Source organism: Homarus americanus, unplaced genomic scaffold (assembly GCF_018991925.1).
Source record: "Homarus americanus isolate GMGI-L3 unplaced genomic scaffold, GMGI_Hamer_2.0 scaffold25795, whole genome shotgun sequence".
Taxonomy (NCBI): domain Eukaryota; kingdom Metazoa; phylum Arthropoda; class Malacostraca; order Decapoda; family Nephropidae; genus Homarus; species Homarus americanus.
The window spans coordinates 7,157-13,851 of record NW_024753125.1 but is presented as its reverse complement, the minus strand read 5'-3'; positions in this window follow the sequence as shown (position 1 = coordinate 13,851).

Below are 6,695 nucleotides of genomic sequence, written 5' to 3'. Positions count from 1 at the left end.
GAGAACATTGAGACACAGGCCGTCAAATTAATCCTCCAAGAACGGGAAATAACTGTCCACAACATCTACAAGAACCCAAGGGGCTCACTGGAGGGGACTCGATTATTCGCTTCGGCCGCCGACCACGCCACACTCATAGGAGGAGATTTCAATGCACATCATCCCTTCCTAAGCTCGGTAAGCACCTTTCAAGACACACCTGAGATTGCCCTTCTAAACACCGGAGAGCCCACCCACATTTGGGGAGGAAGGCTAGACTAACCTTCGTCTCCAGTGTACTACAGTCTTCGGCCTCCTGGCAGCTACACCCCACGTTGACCAACTACCACTTTTCCACCCTCACAACACTGAAGGTGAACAAACTCCCCACTTCACCCCCGCCGAGATGGAGATACAATACCCAAAAGGCAGACTGGGAACTCTATAGGAAACACCTGGCTAAGTGGCGCGCTAAATCACAGCCGGCTGGTGCAGCACCCGTGGACGAACCTCCACCAATAGTTGGTCGAGGCGTTTCACCAAACGGCAGAAGAGGCTATTCCAAAAACAAAACCTACATCAAGACAGTACAAGGATTACTGGTACTACTGTCCCAGGGTGAAAGAACTCAACCACTGAGTGAACATGGCCCGAAGAAACTACAGAAGACATCCCACGGACATAAACAGGCATCTCCTGCAAGACATAGTCAAGGATACCAGGGAAGAGAAGGAAGAAATCAAGAGCATTAGCTAGTTCAAGTGGTGCTCCGAACTGAACGAGCACACCTTTCTCGGCAAAATGTGGGCCCAGATCCGAAGGGCATCTGGGAAAGCAACACCACCACCACCAACCCATCCCAACCCAGAGGAGGAAGCCGAGAGACTTGCAAAATTCTTCTCCGACCGAGCAGCAACGAAAAACCTCCCGAGACATGCGGAGGAGACACAATGGCGTCTGCGACAGACCAGACTCCAGATGATCGAAGAGGCCTGCAACAGTGAAGATGACACCGACAGACCATTCAACCAGCAAGAACTCCAGAAGTCGATAAAACGAAGCAAGAACACAGCACCAGGGGCCGACAGGATAACCTACTCCAAGCTTTCTCATGCCGGAGAAGCCGGGCACGAGGCTTTGCTACAAGTCATCAATGCTTGTGGACAGAACAGAGACTTTCACCGGAATGGAAGAAGGCAGATAAACAGCCCATTCCGAAGCCCAGAGAACCAGACAAACCAAGACCCATCTCCCTCCTCAGCTGCATAGCGAAGACGGGAGAAAGAATGGCTCAACAGACTAAAGTGGAAAGTGGGCAACCCACACCCTCACATTTTTGCTTACACCGAGAACACCGGCACAGGCAACAACATTGCCGAGATACTCAGCACAGTGGACAATAAACCAGCTTTGGTGGTCTTCCTCGACTTGGAGAAGACCTTCGAACTAGCAAATCCACTGGCCATTATAACGACGCTCCCCGAAAAAGGCGTCAAAAGAAAGTTGCTGGGGTGGATCCAGAACTACCTTACACAGAGAAGGAAGAGTACACTTTCAGGGGGCAACGTCAGGTTACAGGGTCCATGAAATCGGAACCCCATAAGGATGCATCCTCAGTCCAACGCTGTTCAATGTTCCGATGGAAAATCTAGTCGGACTTCCTTTCAGACAAACAGCCAAGCAGACGACGGGCTCACAGTAAGAGGAGCAAACAGACTAGTCAACATGCAACACGCACTCCAACTTATAAGATGAGGAGTGCAACAGACTTGGACTCAAGATAAATCAAGCCTAGTCGAAAGCGATGGCCATCTGCACAGACACCAGACAAGATGCTCTCCATACAAAACACGCCGGTAGTCTGGACCAACACCCACCAGTGTCTTGGAATCTGGTTCGACCAGAAACTCACTTTCAAGCAGCAACTCGAGTATCTCAGGCACAGGACGAAGAGCAGACACAACAAAATGAGGTCGCTCACCAGCACAACCGCAGGAGCGAAGATACACGTGCTCAAAGCCTACTACACGGCCGCCATCAGATCGCTGGTAGATTGCAGTGTTCCAGCGCTCATTGGACTTAGAGAAGACCAGATAGCTAAGCTAGAAGTAATCCAAAATAATGCTCTCAGGACCATGCTCGGAGCACCCATGTGAACCAGAATTTGTAATTTGCTAATTGAAACTGAACTACCACCCCTGGCAGTACGAGTCGAGCAGGTGACAGCCGGTCTCCTCGCCAAAATCTGTAGGTCAGATAAGCCCACAGCTGCCAAAACGCGAATCAGTGCCTCCCTCCACCTCAACCACAGAGCTCGAGGGGCCACCTGGTCGCACGAGGCAAGCGAGGTCATCGGGCACTTGCAAGCAGAAACACTCAAGAACAACCAAGACATCCGAGACTGATATTATGTAGTTCCTCCACCCTGGAGCCCTCCACCAGCCACATTCAAAATCACCGAACTAGGTGATAAAGCCAACCTCCAGAAGGAGGACCTCAAAAGAATAACCCAGGAAGCCATAGCCACCGAGACACCGGCTGATGCAGCATCATACTTCACAGACGGCTCGGTGGACCCAAAAACATCATAGAACCGGAGCGGCCTTCTACACCCAAGGTCAGACCCTCCTATGGAGACTTTCCAATGACTGCCCCACCCTACAAACAGAGTTGGTAGCAATCTCAAAGGCCCTACACACGCTGCAACACAACACAGCAAGTCCATCATAATTCACACGGATTCGAAAAAAGCCATGCAGGCGCTGCAACACAGTCAACCAAGAGACAACGTCCACATCATAACCTCAATCTTCGCACAGCTACAGGATTTCCAATGACAAAATAGCCCAGTCGTCTTACACGGGATTCCCAGTCACGTAGGGAGTACAATATACATTAAAGAAAAAGTATTGGAATTTTTTTAATGCAGTATTTACATTGTGATGTCCCTCCTTGCTTCCCACAACAAAAAACAAAGTTGACAAGTAAAAAATACAGTGAATAATCTAGAGGTTGAATTACGTGGATGCAGCAAGTAAGGAGCACACGCACAAGAATCACGGTTTGTGTCAGACAAATTTAAGTTATGAAAAGGATAAGATTATCATGTAAACTAACTAATTCAATAACATTTATATTAAGTATTGATTAAGTTAGTTAATTAGATACATTAACTAACACAAGTAAAACGAAATATGCAATTATCAAAACAAAAGTAACAACTATACGTTTGTCAAAACACGCCAGAATATTACCCAATTATTCTTACTTTATACATTAAATACTCATACAACACAAATACCTGATATAAATGGCAGCTCATGTAGCAAGTCCCTGTTGCGATGGCCAACCACAAGGACCCAGGGATCACCGCCGTAGTCCACTACCATCAAACCATCACAACACCACCAGCAGTAGTCCTTAATACAATTCACCGACCACACCCCGGGAGAAGAGGAACACCGTACGCCGCAGAGAAAAGACTCAGCTTACCAGGCAGACACACTTACCTCGATACCTCGGTCTCATAGTCAGATGGGAAACTGGTTTGAAACGGAACTCACGGGGTCGAGTAGCTTCGTGAAACAGTTTCTTCTCCTGGTGTCAAGTTGGAGCAAGTGATGGTTATGGTGGTAGAGTGAGGAGGGAACAGAGGCGTCACAACATACTTAAAAGACAATATGCACGGACTCTGGTAAACAGTTTGCCGTTGGCATCCTCAGGATTTTTCCACAAATTTTCCACGGGATGTGAGGGGGAGGGGGGATGCAGGGGGTGTTCCAGGGGTCCGGACACCTCCTTTTCATCAGAAAATTCCAATACTTTTTCTTTAATACAGTATTGTACTCAGGCGTTTTTGTATAGTAAAAAGTAACTACTATTGACCTCAGAATATGTCCTAGCTTAAAAATGGCCTCAAAATGCCAATGGTAATGGTCTGATTAAAAAAATATATATAGGGGGGGAAGCTTACAGCACCCCCTCCCCAAGCCCCCATCTGGGTCGACTCGCTGTGCTCGCCATGTTTCCCCACCCACAACTTTTTGGACTCTTCCTTTGATATTCCTGGATCCGCCTTTGGGTGGGGGGGGGGGGGTGGCATGTGTGTTAAATGACAGATACTTCTTACATTTACCTTTATTCTGTTCGCCACTTAACGGCTCGTTAGTCGCTTGGGCGATCGGTCACGTCTCTGTCACGCACTGTTGGCAAGTACTGGGCATGCACCGGCTCCTGAATGTACCTGAACCTGCTCCAGTGTTGGTCAAGTCTGGTCTTGAAAGAGCTCACACTCGGTGACGTGACCACTCTCTCTGGCAGAATGTTCCACGAATAATACCATTTACTCTGTTTTAAACTTCGACGTCAATAATACCACAATATATCGAAAACAAAAGAAGGGATAAACTGAGGTAGAGTCTAAATAAAACAACGACTTGAGGTGTATTAAAGGATTTTATTACAGACTAAGTAATAGTTTTTAGGTGGCACGAGAACTGCCTACTGCGTCTGGGACATATGTACACAAGGGGTAAACAAACAAACAAACAAAAATGACCTCTATAATATGTACACAAACGGGTGGCTGTTGTGTGGTGTTCACCTCTGTTATTCCAACATTTATTTGGAATATTTAGCTGCCAAAGCCTATGTTTATATTTAAGTGAATATATGTGTAAATAATCATATTCATATATTCCTGTTATTGAGCTGATTTTTTAAAGCCTTTTATTTGAGCTGAGTTACTGTGTTTACATAGAAAATATAAATGGACAAACAATCTCCCAGACGGACGTAAGTGGGCTGCTGGGCTCAATTGATACACATCCACCATTAGATAATGTTCCCCTTTCACTCTACACTACGCGGGGAAGGACTTGTTCACTTTTAACAACATCATAAATTGTTGACTAATCTACAACACGCGCTTAAAGAGACCTTAGTTGTTGAAGCGCAGTATTACATCATTCATAACATAAACACTCGCTTAAAAAGACCTAAATTGTAGAAGCGCAATAATACATTATAACGTCACTAACCCACCGTTCGAATCCTACTCTCATTTGGATTCTAATGTACATATTTACTAGGTATTAGCATAATTAAAATCACAAATACTGTGACTTGTCTTCGTTCAACAGAAAATCCTTCTGTGTAATAATAATAATAATAATAATAATAATAATAATAATAATAATAATAATAATAATAATAATAATAATAATAATAATAATAATAATAATAATAATAATAATAATAATAATAATAATAATAATAAATCGATTATCCTTTGAATATTCTATAGAAGAATGATTATATTTTCGTTGTTAAGAAAGATCAACTAAGAGATGGATAAGCGAGCCATTTAACTAATCAATAATCCGCAACAAATTGAACTAGTTTAATTATCCATGACGCTTTCCTACCAAAATCTGAATTATCCATAAACTTCGAATTATCCAAGAAATTTGAAAATTATCGATGAAATCTGGACTAAATCCTGTCATGTAAAGTTGATAAATTTCCCGTCAAAATAATTCCTATTTCGGGATGCTGGTGGTAGAGTGGTACCGCTCTTGCCTTCGGGCCGGTGGAAGTTGTTTGGACATACTTCCTAGCCCCCATTAGTCCCTGTTCACCTAGCAGTACAGTAGGTACCTGGTGTAAGTCGAAAGTTGCGAATTCGTATTCAGGGACAAGTTGTTGGAGCTTCCAATAACTTGATGACATAAACCATTAACTCTTCAGGCTTCTATGCCCTTGACTCTTCAGGCTTCTACGCCCTTAACTCATGAGACATAAGGCAAGCATGAACTTAGCATACTTCCCTGTTGGGCGCTTCACCTTACACAAGGATGTAGGGGAGTGTCCAATAAAAAAAAAAGTAAAATAAAAAAAAAAATCGTATATCATGTATCATTACAAATTATATAATGTATCAGAGATTTAACATATATAGATACATGTGAACCGAATTATATTACTTTATTGAGAAAGGTAAGAAATTATATATATATATTAAATGTAACTAAAGACTCGCTAATCATTTTACTGGCGGGTGATGTCCAATGACTGGCCGATCATATCAACAACAGATGTTGCCTAATCATATTTTTTAATGTTGGAAAATCAATTAATTAATGAAGAATATAAATTTATTTAGGTGATTCGAAAAGAGAAAATAAAATATGAAAAGAAAGAAGGAAGGAAGGAAGGAAGGAAGGAAGGAAGGAAGGAAGGAAGGAAGGAAACATAAAGAACGAAGAAAAGATAAAAATAAGGAAATTAACAAAGAAAACAGGAAGAAAGTAAAGAAAGAGCAAGATAGAAACACGCAAAAAATAGTGAAAGTGAAAGAAGAAAGTAAATAAACAAAAACTGTAAATAACATTGATGATGTGTTAAAGGAATATCCTTCCTTCCTTAGGCTTTAGTAAGCCCCTTTATAATATTTATACTGTATATACTTGTGACACTTGCCAGATGCTTCTGGTGTCATTGTACAGGGGTACCTAGTGACAGCACTAGGATCCCGCTTCCTCTATCAAGGAATAAACTATTGAAATTGAAAAAAATTAACAAAAACTAAAGAAAGAATATTAATCAAGACATAGTTTAGACGGTAATAATCAAGACATAGTTTAGACGGTAATAATCAAGACATAGTTTAGACGGTAATAATCAAGACATACTTTAGACGGTAATAATTAAGACAT